The 13,039-nt window shown below is 43.2% G+C and overlaps 1 protein-coding gene across 2 annotated transcripts in view; it reads right to left on the reverse strand.

Moving 5' to 3' along the window:
• dhx9 (DEAH (Asp-Glu-Ala-His) box helicase 9) overlaps positions 1–4,797 on the reverse strand; it is a 77,826-nt gene extending 73,029 nt beyond the window's left edge. Inside the window, exon 1 of one of the 2 annotated variants that reach the window (XM_078561386.1) lies at positions 4,593–4,797. The gene's annotated coding sequence lies outside the window, so the exon portion shown is untranslated. Of the gene's footprint in view, positions 1–3,667; positions 3,791–4,592 lie in introns of those variants that run through there. The other variant, XM_078561388.1, reaches the window with a different exon arrangement.
• Positions 4,798–13,039: the final 8,242 nt, after the last annotated feature.

The following is a 13,039-nucleotide window of genomic DNA, read 5'->3' on the forward strand; positions in this document are numbered from 1 at the left end:
AACCCATAATACAATCAGACAGAGTTAACATGGTTTTGCGAAAGGGAAATCATGTTTGACAAATTTATTGGAGTTCTTTTGAGGATGTAACAAGCAGGTGGATAAAGGAAAACCAGTAGATGTAGTGTATTTTGATTTCCAAAAGGTATTCAATAAGGTGCCACATAAAAGATCACTACACAAGGTCAAACCTTATGATGTTGGGGGCGATATTTTGGCATGGATAGGGGATTGGCTAACTAACAGGAAACAAGATAAAGGGTCATTTTCAGGATGGCAAAATGTAACTAGTCAAGTACTCGGAGATCAGTGCTGGGGCCTGAACTATTTACAATCTATTTTAATGAGTTGGATAAAAAGGGCCAGCTGTATTATAGCCAAACCTGATGGCACAAAGATAGGTAGGAAAGCAAGTTGTGAGGAGGTTACAAGGACTCTGCAGTCAGGAAAGTGAAGCCAAGGCCACAATCAGATCAGCCTTGTTATTACTGAATGGCAGAAAAGGCTCGAGAGGCCGAAGGCCTACACCTGCTCCTATTTCTTGTGTTATGAATTTAGCTACCAACAGAATTAGAGGCCCCAGAGGCTTTGTCCTGATTTTGGGGAACTTGCGAACAGGCAATGCTCTCTTGTAATCTAACGTAAACAATTATAAAAAACACAATGTTCCACTCTCCATCTTGCAGCTCTTCCTTTCAGAAATATCTGAAAATGGCGTTCAAATTTCAAGATCAGTTACATCATCCAATATTGCACTAATGTCTCTCCACTTTTGTGTTGCCATTTTATGTTTTGCCATTTTGTTTTTCCCCCTCCCTTTGGCTTTTTCCCAATTCCATTAGTAGGCTTGTGTTATTTTTAAGCTCTGAAGAATGGTACAAACCAAAATGCTGAATGCCTACACTCCCTACAGATGCTATTTACAGTTACGTTTCTGCTTTAAATATTTACATGGCAGCAGCCTCCCCTCTTGTGAGACAATAGCTTGCCCTGTGGTAGTCAACTCTATCTTCAGCACCACCTAGTGTGGCTCAGAAGCCCCACTCTGGTTTAGGAGTCTCTGCCGCATTTGCTGAAAAGGAAGACAGTGGGTGCAAGATCCACTGGCCTGATTTCTCTGGGCACTCTTCTCAGCCAGCTTAACATTTGTTTCGAAGAAGTGAGCAGAAACAGTCAGCCTCCAGATGCAATGGCCATCAGTTGTCAGGGTCAATGTTCACCATCTTCATATCTCATTGGGAAATATCCTTGTAGAGAAGTTATGAACACCCAGGTCGTCGTATCCCAGTGGCCAGTTCACTGTACAGTAAGTCTTTTGGTATCTGGCTGCCATTCATCTGATGAACATGGCCAAGTGCAGATGTCACTGGCTTAGGAATGAGTGTATGCTGATGGAATTAGCCTCCTCCAGGGTTTCCAAGTTGGTGACTTTGTCCTGTCGAGAGATGCTAAGGATACATCCCAGACAGTGAAGGTAGTAATAGTTAAGCCTTTTCTCCTGCTGAGCATATATTATCCAGGCCTCACCACTGTGAGGTGTGAACTAAGGATGCAGGCTTGGTATACTTGCAGTTTGATTTTCTCAGTCAGATTGCTGTTGTTTAACACTCTTACTCAGCATGGACATAACAGCTGTAGCTTTTGTGATGTGTGATGATTTCAGAATCAAGCAACAGATTGCTGACGATTGTGGACCTAGATATCAACAATCTCCAGCATCACATCGTCAATGTTGATAGATGATGGTATGGCAACATCCTGGGCCATGACATTTGTTTTAATGATGCTGATGGTCAAACCAAACCATTTACAGGCATGAGAGTCTGTCCATTTGCTACTGAAGGTGTTCCTTGGTATAGAATGCTGGTGCAGATCAGCATGGAGCTCTGATGAGGACCTGATATACCTTCATCTCGGATATTAGATGAGTTAGGCTGAACAGCTTTCCATCAGTTCTGGTATATAGGTACACATCCTCTGTCGATGACCTGGAGGCATATGACAGCAGCAAAGAAAAATATGCCAAATCAGGTCAGTGCCAGAACACAACTCTGTTTGACCCCAGTGCAGATCTCAAAGGGTTTTGATGTTGCCCTATCATAGCTGACATTACCCATCATATTGTCATGGAAAGAGGAGATCACAATGAGCCACTTCAGCGGTAGCCAATTTTCTCCAGCAGCTTAAACAGACCATCTCTGCTCATATGGTCAAAAGCCTTGGTGAGTTCAAGGAAGGCAATACATAGTGGTCTCCGTTGATCATGGCATTTCTCTTGCAGCTGCCAGGCTGAAAAGATCATGTCAATTGTTGATCTCCCAGTTCTGAAACCACACAGGAATTCAGGGTAGCTACATTCAGCCAGGATCTGCAGTCTGACAAGGGCAAAGCAGGCAAATACTTTTCCCACGTTGCTCAGCAGGGAGATGCCTCGATAGCTGTTGCAATTGCTGCGGTCACTCTTATCCTTGTACAGGGTCACAATCTTCGCATCGCGCATATTCTGGGGCACAGTCTCTCCCTCCAACAGAGATAGAGAAATTCGTGTAGATGCTGCAACAGTGCCAGTTTCCCATGTTTGATGAGTTGAGGCGGTATAGCCTCAGCACCCTGGAGCATGTTTTGCTAAGCTCCTCCACTGTGGGTTTGACATCCAGCTCTGCCATGACAGGCAGGTAAATACATACACAATATAATTTAAGATACCAACACAAATTCATTTGTATAACCTCTATGTTTGGTTAATTTTATGTTTTAAAATTGATGCTGTGAAGACCTTAGAATCAGACAGCTCAGAAGGAAGCATTCAGCCCATCATGCTTGTGCTGGCTCTTTGAAAGAGCATCCAATTAAACCCACTTCCTCTTTCTTTCCCTGTGGCCCAGTAAATGTTTCCATTTCAAATACGCATCCAATTAACTTCTGAAATTTGCTACTGAATCTGCTTCCACCCTCTTTCAGGCATTAGATTTCATAAAAACTTGCAGATTAAAAAAAATCTCATCTCCATGTTTCTTTTATCAATTATCTTTAATGTGTCCTCTGGTTACTGACACACATTAGTGGAAACAGTTTCTGCCTACTTGCTCTTTCAAAAAGACATCATATACAACTCCCTTTTACCTCCTTTGTTCTAACGAAAATAATCCCATCCTTCTTTGTTGTTTCCACATCCCCAATATCATTCGGGTGAATCTCCTTTAAACCCTCTCCAAGACCTTGAAATCTTCCCCAGAATTAGAGGTAATCCTCTGGTAGAAGCTGAACCAGGGATTAACAAAGGTTGAGCATAACTCCTTTGCATTTTACCTCCTGCACCTTAATATATAAAGCCAAGGTTCCTGTGTCCTTTTTTTAACAGCTTCATTAATTTATCCTTGCCGGTTTCAAAGATAACAGGTCTCTTTACAGCCATGTCATACAACATCTCACAGTCTATAATCACAATAAAGCACAAAATTTAAACTGTTAGAAAGTTAGTGTGTAGTTGAATCAGTTTACAATGGGCACAAAACCCACTGTACCTGGAGTTACATCTTTATATTAAATCCCAAACTCTAATGAATCCTTCTGACTTTACAAGCTAAATAAATGCATGGGGTTTTTTTTTGCAACTATTGAACACACTATGGTGCAAGTGAAAAATGTAACCAACTAATCTACATACCTTTCTATAAAACTGCCAAACAATTTCACATTGGGAGTCAAGGCCAAGTGCTCAGATGAAGCAGGCTAAGGGTAGAGACAATTCGACTAGAGTACACAGGTGTAATTCAGTCCTAATCTCTGTACATTCTATCCCATTATACTTGAATTATAAATTTTATGTTCATATTTATAATTGGAACTGCCACAACATAACTCCAACAGTTGGTTTAACATAGTCACACAAAGAGCAGGAGTGGGTGCGACAAGCTTGCAAAGGCAGTTTTCATTACTAATGTGGGTATATAAATTTATAAGCTGTTTTTTAATGACAAGATTCAATTCAAGACACACACCATGAGACAGAGAAAGAAATTTAACAAGACGGTGCTAGCTTACGAACATTATACTTGAGTTTCATTAAGGTCCAAATCTCAATCGTTTACTTAAAACAGCTAGCCCTGGAACGGTAGCAGTTCTCTGGAAGCATCACAAAATCTGCTGCTAGTTACAATTTGCATTGTACAGGAGCTCCAATTCCCATTTCCCTGCAGCTCCAAGCCGCCCAGCTGCGGACACCAGACACCTTCACCACGAGCAACACCGCACTCATCAAGACTCCTGCCCGTTCCTACGCCCCGATGCAGCACCTCCACCGCCCCATGACCCCGGGCCATCAGTGCCACATCACTGGGGCAGGAGGCCATCTGCAGCCGTGGGCCTTACAGCAGCAGGGCAGACCTTATCTCTCCTCTCCCCGCCCCGCTTCTACCCATTTCTCGCCCCCCACCCCTCCCCTCCTCTCTCTTCCACACCCCTTTCTCCCCGCCGCCCGCCTGCCCCACTTCTACCCTCCCCTGACGCCGCGGCTCCGACCTTCTCTTCCGCTCCTCTCTCCGCGCCGCCAGCCGCCGGCCCCCTGTCCCGCTTCTACCCTCTCCCCTCACCCGAAGTAGCTGCTGCGATCTTCTGGCCTCCGACCCGGGAACCGGGACAACAAAATGGCGACTGGATACCCAGACCAGCAGCTTCCACAGCAATAGGGGAATATATCTGAACACCTTCGTTATATTTTAAAACATACTCATTGATTGAACGCTGGAAGTTATTGTAGTTTTAACATAATCATGATTCTTTAATATTAAAATATGTTATTACTCTAATACTAAGTTTAATCAATTATTTGGTACCGCTTATGCTCCCCCCTGAAGCCAGTTGGTTCGTCCGAGGATAATGCTTGACGTCAGTCAGTGCGCCGAATCAACAACAACAACTTACATTTATAAAGTGCCTTTGATGCAATAAAAACGACCCAATAAGACAGGAAACTTATAAAACATAAGTAGAAACCAAACCACAAAAAGCAATATTAAGGCAAATGACAATAGCTTGGTCAAAGAGGTGGATTTAATTCTCCCTTTCTTTCTCCTCCATGTCCAATCTATTTCCCAGTTTTTCTCAGCTTCGGTTCCTTGTCGACAGCAGTTTGAGGCTTAGATGCTAGAGGCTTTTAACACTTGTGTTAGATCTTAGAATGTCTGCCCTTACACACAGCCTTCTCTCCTTTATACATCTTTTCCCTTTGAATGCAAATTTCCACTGTTTCATTATGTCTTTGGACTTTAACCCTCTAATGATAAAAATCTAACATGGTACCAATTTTACCAGTAATCTTTGGGAAAAATAAACACACTGTTTTTTAACTTCTCCTGGCTAGGTAAAACATTTCACCCCCTCTTTTGAATTCAAGCTAGTCTGGTTTATTTAAAAATGCAAATGTTCCCTTTACACCTTACATTCTAAAACTTCCCCCATGTTTACCTACTTAACATTTAAAGCCTAGTTTACCTTCTGATACATCAAAGCCTTCAGACCAGCTGCCTTTATTTCAATTAAGTCACAGACACAGATCCCTCTACAATAAATTCCAATAACATTATGAAAATTATTATATCTTCCTGACATTAGAGATGTATTTTGCCATACTGCAGCAGTCCCACTTGTACGTTTTCAGATTATAAAGAATTAAACGGGTTTTCTGAGTTTAAACAAAATAAAATATGTTTATTGAAATTTCTTCCCGAATGAAGAAAAAATTAGGTAAATTGTAACCATCATTAATACATCACACACATTTCCTGGGCTCAAACAGACAGGAGTACAGTTGGTAGAATAAGGGGATAGGCTAAAAAAAAATTACAGTTTGTGAAAAGATAAACAAACAAAGGAATATACAGTTTGCTGTTCTTTGGCTGGTCTCAATGCGGTGATTCCATGTAGCAGCTATTTTGTTCAATTATCTTTCTGTATGTAGTTGTATGGAGCAGGTTTCCACATTTTATTCCCAAAAGATCTCAGTTTGCAGTTGATTTCTCTTCTCAGGATGGTTACTTTGCAAATTCTGGCATAATAATGTAGAGAAAGGATGAGAAACAGCTTCTTTGCAGCCTTTTGGTACAGCATTCTGATCTTTGATCACTGTGGCTTGGTGAACAGTTCTTAAAGTCCTGCTGGCTGCATATTCCAGAGGAATTTCATTACTCCATGTCTGCTGTAGTCATTGTTTTTTAAAGCAGGTAATTGCATTGATATCTTATCTCAGAAACTACAGGCCAGTTAGTCATTGGGAAAATGCTGGAATCTATTATTAAGGAAGTCTTAACAAAGCACTTAGAAAGTATTAGAACGAACCAACATGGTTTTACAAAAGGGAAATCCTGTTTGACAAATTTATTATTTGAGGATGGAACTAGTTGAGTAAATAAAGGGGAACCAGTGGATGTAGTATATCTGGATTTCCAAAAGGCATTCAATAAGCTGCCACACGGTCGTTTAATAGACAAGATAATGGCTCATGGTGTTGGAGGTAATATATTAGCATGGATAGGGGATTGAGTAATAGACAGTAATCAAAGAATGGGCATAAAGGGGGCATTTTCAAGTTAGCAGGCTGTGACTAGTGGAAAGCCACAAGGATCAGTACTGGGGTCTCAGCTATTTAAAATCTATCTTAATGACTTAGATGAAGGGGCAGAGAGTAATGTATCTAAGTTTGCTGATGATACAAAGCTAACTGAAAAGATAAGCTGTGGGGATGATACAGAGAGGCTGCAAAGAGATATAGACAGGTTAAGTGAGTTGGCAACAAGATGGCAGATGGAGTATAATATGGGGAAGTGTGAAGTCATTCACTTTGGCCATAAGAATAGTGAAGCAGAATATATTTTTTAAAGCTGTGAAACTTGCAAATGTTCATGTTCAGAAAGAGTGTGCTTTTACAAGGAACACATAAAGTTAGCATGCAGGTACAGCAAACAATTAGGAAGGCAAATAGCATGTTGGCAAGGGGGTTGGAGTACAGGAATAAAGAAATCTTGCTACAATTATACAGGGCATTGGTGACACCAAATCTGGAATACAGTGTGCAGTTTTGGTGTGCATCTTTAGGAAAGAATATGTTTGCATTGAAGGCAGTACAACAATGGTTCGCTAGTTGGTTATTGGGGTGAGACGGTTGTACTATGATGAGATGGTGAGTAAATTAGGGCCTACATTCTCTGAGGTTTAGAAGAATGAGAGGTGATCTCATTGAAACATAACAAGATTCTGAAGGGGCTTGATGGGATAGCCACTAAGAGATTGTTTCCGCTGGTCAGGGAATCTAAAACACAGGGGCAGCCTTAGGATATGATGCTAATCATTTAGAACTGAGATGAGAAGAAATTACTCCACTCAAAGGGTTGTTAATCCTTGGAATTCTTTACCCCAGAGAGTTGTAGATACCCCATCATTAAATATATTTAAGGCTGGGATAGACAGATTTTTAGTTTCTCAGGGAATCAAGGGATATGGGGAATGGTCGGGCAGGTGGAGTTGAAGCCCAAGATCGACCATGATTGTATTAAATGGCAGAGCAGGCTAGACAGGCATATGGTCTAAACCTGGTCCTATTTCTGTTTTTTTTTTCATTCATGGGATGTGGGCATCGCTGGCTAGGCCAGCATTTATTGCCTATCCCTAGCTGCCCTTCAGAGGGTGGTGGTGAGTTGCCTTCTTGAACTGCTAAAGTTCATACAGTGTAGGTACACCCGCAGTCCTCTTAGGGAAGGTGTTCCAAGGTTTTCACCCAGCAACAGTAAAGGAACGGCAATATATTTCCAAGTCAGGACCGTGAGTGGCTTGGAGGGGAACTTCCAGGTGGTGGTGTCCCATATGTCTACTGCCTTTGTCCTTTTAGGGGGTAATGGTTGTGGGTTTGGAAGGTGCTGTCCAAGGAGCCTTTGTGAGTTCCTGCAGTGCATCTTGTAGATGGTACACACTGCTGCCACTATGCATCACTGGTGGAGGGAGTGAATATTTGTGGAAGGGGTACCTACCAAGTTGGCTCCTTTATCCTGGATGGGTTCAAGCTTCTTGAGTTCCTTCCTGGAGCTGCACTTATCCAGGTAAGTGGAGACTATTCCATCACACTCCTGACTTGTGCCTTGTGGATGGTGGACAGGCTCTGGGGAGTCAGGTGGTGAGTTACTCACCGCAGGATTCCTAGCCTCTGACCTGCTCTTGTAGCCACAGTATTTATATGACTAATCCAGTTCAGTTTCTGGTCAATGGTAACCTCCAGGATGTTGATAGTGGGGGAATTCAGCAATGATAATGCCATTGAATGTCAAGGGGCGATGGTTAGATTCTCTCTTGTTGGAGATGGTCATTGCCTGGCACTTGTCTGGCGTGAATGCTCCTTGCCACTTGTCAGCCCAAGCCTGTATATTGTCCAGTTGTCTGTTCTGTTGAAGGGTCATAAGGACTCGAAACATCAAATTTGTTCTTCTCCGCCAATGCTGCCAGACCTGCTGAGTTTTTCCAGGTAATTCTGTTCTTGTTCTGTATATTGTCCAGGTCTTGCTGCATTTGGACGTGGACTGCTTCAGTATCTGAGGAGTCACAAATGGTGCTGAACATTGTCAATCTCAGCAAACATCCTCACTACTGACCTTATGATGGAAGAAAGTCATTGATGAAGCAGCTGAAGATGGTTGGGCCCTCAACACTACCCTGAGGAACTCCTGCAATGATATCCTGAAACTGAGAAGATTGACCTCCAACAACCACACCCATCTTCCTTTGTGCTAGATTTGACTCCAACCAGTGGAGAGCTTTCCCCCTAATTCCCATTGACTCCAGTTTTGTTAGGGCTCCTTGATGCCACACTCAGTCAAATGATGCTTTGATGTCAAGGGCAGTCACTCTCACCTCACCTCTAGAGTTCAGTTCTTTTGTCCATGTTTGAACCATGTTTGTCCATGTTTGTAATGATCGGGTGAGGATCTGAGTGGCCCTGAGCATCAGTGAACAGGTTATTGCTAAGCAAGTGCTGCTTGATAGCACTGTTGATGACCCCTTCCATCACTTTACTGATGATGGAGAGTAGACTGATGGGGTGCTAATTGGCCGGAGTGTATTTGTCCAGATCATACCTGGGCAATTTCCCACATTTCCAGGTAGATGCCACTGTTGAAGCTGTACTGGAACAGCCTGGCTAGGGGTGTGACAAGTTCTAGAGCACAAGTCTTCCGTACTATTCCAGAATTTGTCAGGGCCCATAGCCTTTTTTAGCATTGAGCGCCCTCAGCCATTTCTTGATATCACATGGAGTGAAACGAATTGGCTGAAGACCGGCATCTGTGCTGCTGGGGACCTCCGGAGGAGGCCAAGATGGATCACCTACTCGACACTTCTGGCTGAAGATTGTTGCAAATGCTGCAACCTTATCTTTTGCACTGATGTTCTGGCCTCGTCCAGCATTGAGGATGGGGATATATGCGGAGCATCCTTCACGAGTGAGTTGTTTAATTATCCACCACCTATTCAACACAGTTGGATGTGGCAGGACTCCTGAGTTTAGACCTGATCCGTTGGTTGTGGGATGGCTTAGCTCGGTCTGTCACTTGTTGCTTATGCTGTTTGGCGCATAGGTAGTCCTGTGTTGTAGCTTCACCAGGTTGACACCTCATTTTTAGGTATGCCTGGTGCTGCTCCTGCATGCCCTCCTGCACTCTTCATTGAACCAGGATTGATCACCTGGCTTGGTGGTAAAGATAGAATAGGGGATATGCCAGGTCATGAGGTTACAGATTGTGGTTGAGTACAATTCTGCGGCTGCTGATGGCCCACAAAGCCTCACGGTTGCCCAGTCTTGAGTTGCTAGATCTGTTCAAAATCTATCCCACTTAGCATGGTGGTAGTGCCACACAACATTTTCTTGTTCCTTGTTTTATGTCGTTAACCATATCAAAGGGTGTGGGCAGCTTGAGAAAGACGAAGGATAGTTTGCTTTTGTCATAGACACATATGATGTCATTGTGACTTTGATAAGATCAGTTTCAGAACTGTAGTGGGGTTGGAAACCTGATTGGAGGGATTCAAACCTGGAGTTGTAGGAAAGATGGGCAGGGATTTGGGTGGTGACAACATGTTCAAGGACTTTGGAGAAGAAGGGAGAGCAGCGGAAAGTGAGGCCCAGAGGCAGTCAGTATCATTTAGAAGAGCTGTCCAGTCTCTGTCCTCCAGAGCAGCTGCCTTTTGACAGAAATTAAAGTGTGGCATCACAGGAAAGCAGATAAGTAGTTGGTTGGTTGATATTTTGCTCATTCATCTTTAAAATTCATCCTTCAGGGAGCAGAGAGAACCGGATCTGCAGGAGACATCTCTACTTGGGAGCAGATTTTTAAAAAATATATTCATTTATAGGATCTGGGCATCGCTGGCTATGCCAGCATTTATCGCCCATCCCTAATTGCCCTCGAGAAGGTGGTGGTGAGCTGCCTTCTTGAACTGCTGCAGTCCACGTGGTGTAGATACACCTACAGTGCTGTTAGAGAGGGAGTACCAGGATTTTGACCCAGTGACAGCGAAGGAACAGCGATATATTTCCAAGTCAGGATGGCGAATGTCTTGGAGGGGAACTTCCAGGTGGTGGTGTTCCCATGTATCTACTGCCCTTGTCCCTCTAGTTGGTAGCGGTCATGGATTTAAAAGGTGCTGTCTAAAGAGCCTTGGTGAGTTTCCGCAATGTATCTTGTAGATTGTACACACTATTGGCTGCCACTGTTCGTTGGTGGTGGAGGGAGTGACAATCAAGTGGGCTGCTTTGTCCTGGATGGTATCAAGCATCTTGAATGTTGTTAGAGCTGCACTCATCCAGGCAAGTGGAGAGTATTCCATCACACTCCTGACTTGTGCCTTGTAGATGGTGGACAGGTTTTGGAGAGTCAGGAAGTAATTTACTCACCGCAGGATTCCTAGCCTGTGACTTGCTCTAACTGATAAAAGAGGGGCTGAGGCTCAGAGCTTTCACTTATCTTTGGGGAGCAGAGAGAACTGGACCTGTCCTACTCGGGAGCTGGCAGAGTTTCAAAAAAAAATCAGAGTGACATCACAGGAAAATCATAAGTTCATTGGTTGGTGAGAAACTGCTGTTAGGGAGTGTTTTTAAATAGCTGAAAATTAGAAAATTGTATTATTATTAAAGAGATTTAAGTAAGAAACATAAGCAAGAGGGAAGTAAAGTCAAGGTCAAGTACAATAGAGTAATATAAGTAAACCAAAGTAAAATAAAGTTAACTTAAGTAAAGTAAAGCTTAGGCATGGCAGGCCAGCTCCGTCATGTTGAATGTGCATCCTTTAGTATGTGGGAAGGTGTGGACGCTGCCAATGACTTAAGATGACCACATGTGCAGGAAGAGTCACCAGCTTCAGAAGCTTGAGCTCCAGGTTTTGGAACTCAAGCGGCAGCTGGAGTTACTGTGGTGCATCCGCGAGGCTAAGAGCTACGTAGATAGCACATACAGAGAAGTGGCCACACCGCAGCTTAGGAGCAGAGAGGCAGAAAGGGAATGGGTGATCACCAGGCAGTCCAAGAGAACCAGGCAGGTAGTGCAGGAGTCCCCTTGGGTCCCACTAACTGATCAGTTTTCCATTTTGGATAATGGTGAGAGCATTGGTTCCTCAGAGGAACGCAGTCAGAGCCATGTTTGTGACGCTATGGGCGGCTCAGCTGTATAGGAGGGCAGGAAGAAGAAAGGAAGATCAGTACTGATAGGGGTTCATTAGTTAGGGGAACAGACAGGCATTTCTGTGGCTGTAGACGTGATCTGACGTGACTCCAAGATGGTATGTTGCTTCCCTGGTGCCAGGGCCAAGGATGTCATGGAATGGCTGCAGGGCATTTTTCTGGGGGAGAGTGAACAGCCAGAGGTCGTGGTCCACATTTGTACAAATGGCTTAGGTAGGAAAGGGGATGAGGTCCTGAAAGCAGATTTTAGACAGCTAGGAAGGAGATTGAAAAACAGGGCCTCTAAAGCAGTAATCTCAGGATTAGTCCCAACCCCACATGCTAGTGAACATAAAAATAGGCGAATTGTGCAATTGAACACATAGCTAGAAAGCTGGTGAAGGATTTGTAAGATTTCTGAGGCATTGGAACCAGTTCTGGAGAAGCTGGGATCTGTACAAGCCAACGGTCTAGAACAGGACTGGAACAAATATCTGTATGGGGAGGTTTACTAGTTTACTGTTGGGGAGGTTTTAAACTAGATTGGCAGGAAAATGGGAACCTGAGGGCGGTTTCAGATAGGACAAATCCAGAGCAGGTAATGGAAGACAGAAAATTAGCAAGTGACTCTGAAAGCCAGAAGAAGCAAAGATTAAAAAGTGTACAGCACAGGAATTTGGCAGTGTTAAAAGTTATATGTATAAATGCAAGGAGTATAGCAAATAAAGCCAATGAGCTGAGAGCACAGATTGATACATGGCAACATGATACCATTGCTATAACAGAAACTTGGCTTAAAGAGGGGCAAAAATAGCAGCTCAACATCCCTAGATATAGTTTTCAAGCAGGATAGATAAAAACGGTTGGGGGTGTAGCATTATTGGTTAAAGAATCAATTACCGCTGTGAGGAGGAATGGTACATTAAATGAATCATCAAATGAGGCCATATGAGTTGAGCTCAGAAATAAATAAGGAGCAGCTACACTGTTGGGAGTGTACTACACCCCCAAAATAGTGAGGGGGAGATAGAAGAGCAAATATATAGGCAAATTTCTGAGTGTAAAAACAATAGGGCAATAATAGTTGGGGGCTACCCTAATATTAACTCGTATATGAACAGTGTGAAAGGTACAGAGGGCACAAAAATCTTGAACTGCATTCAAGAGTACGCTTTTTTAGCCAACATGTACAAGCCCAACGAGAGGGAGTGTAAATCTATATTTAGTCTTAGGAAATGAAGCAGGGCAAGTGGATGAAGTAGCAATGGGTGAATCATCAAATCAAATTTTGGAGATAGTGACCATAATCCAGTTAGATTTAGCATCATTATAGAAAAGGACAAA

Source organism: Cetorhinus maximus, chromosome 17 (assembly GCF_964194155.1).
Source record: "Cetorhinus maximus chromosome 17, sCetMax3.hap1.1, whole genome shotgun sequence".
Classification (NCBI taxonomy): Eukaryota; Metazoa; Chordata; class Chondrichthyes; order Lamniformes; family Cetorhinidae; genus Cetorhinus; species Cetorhinus maximus.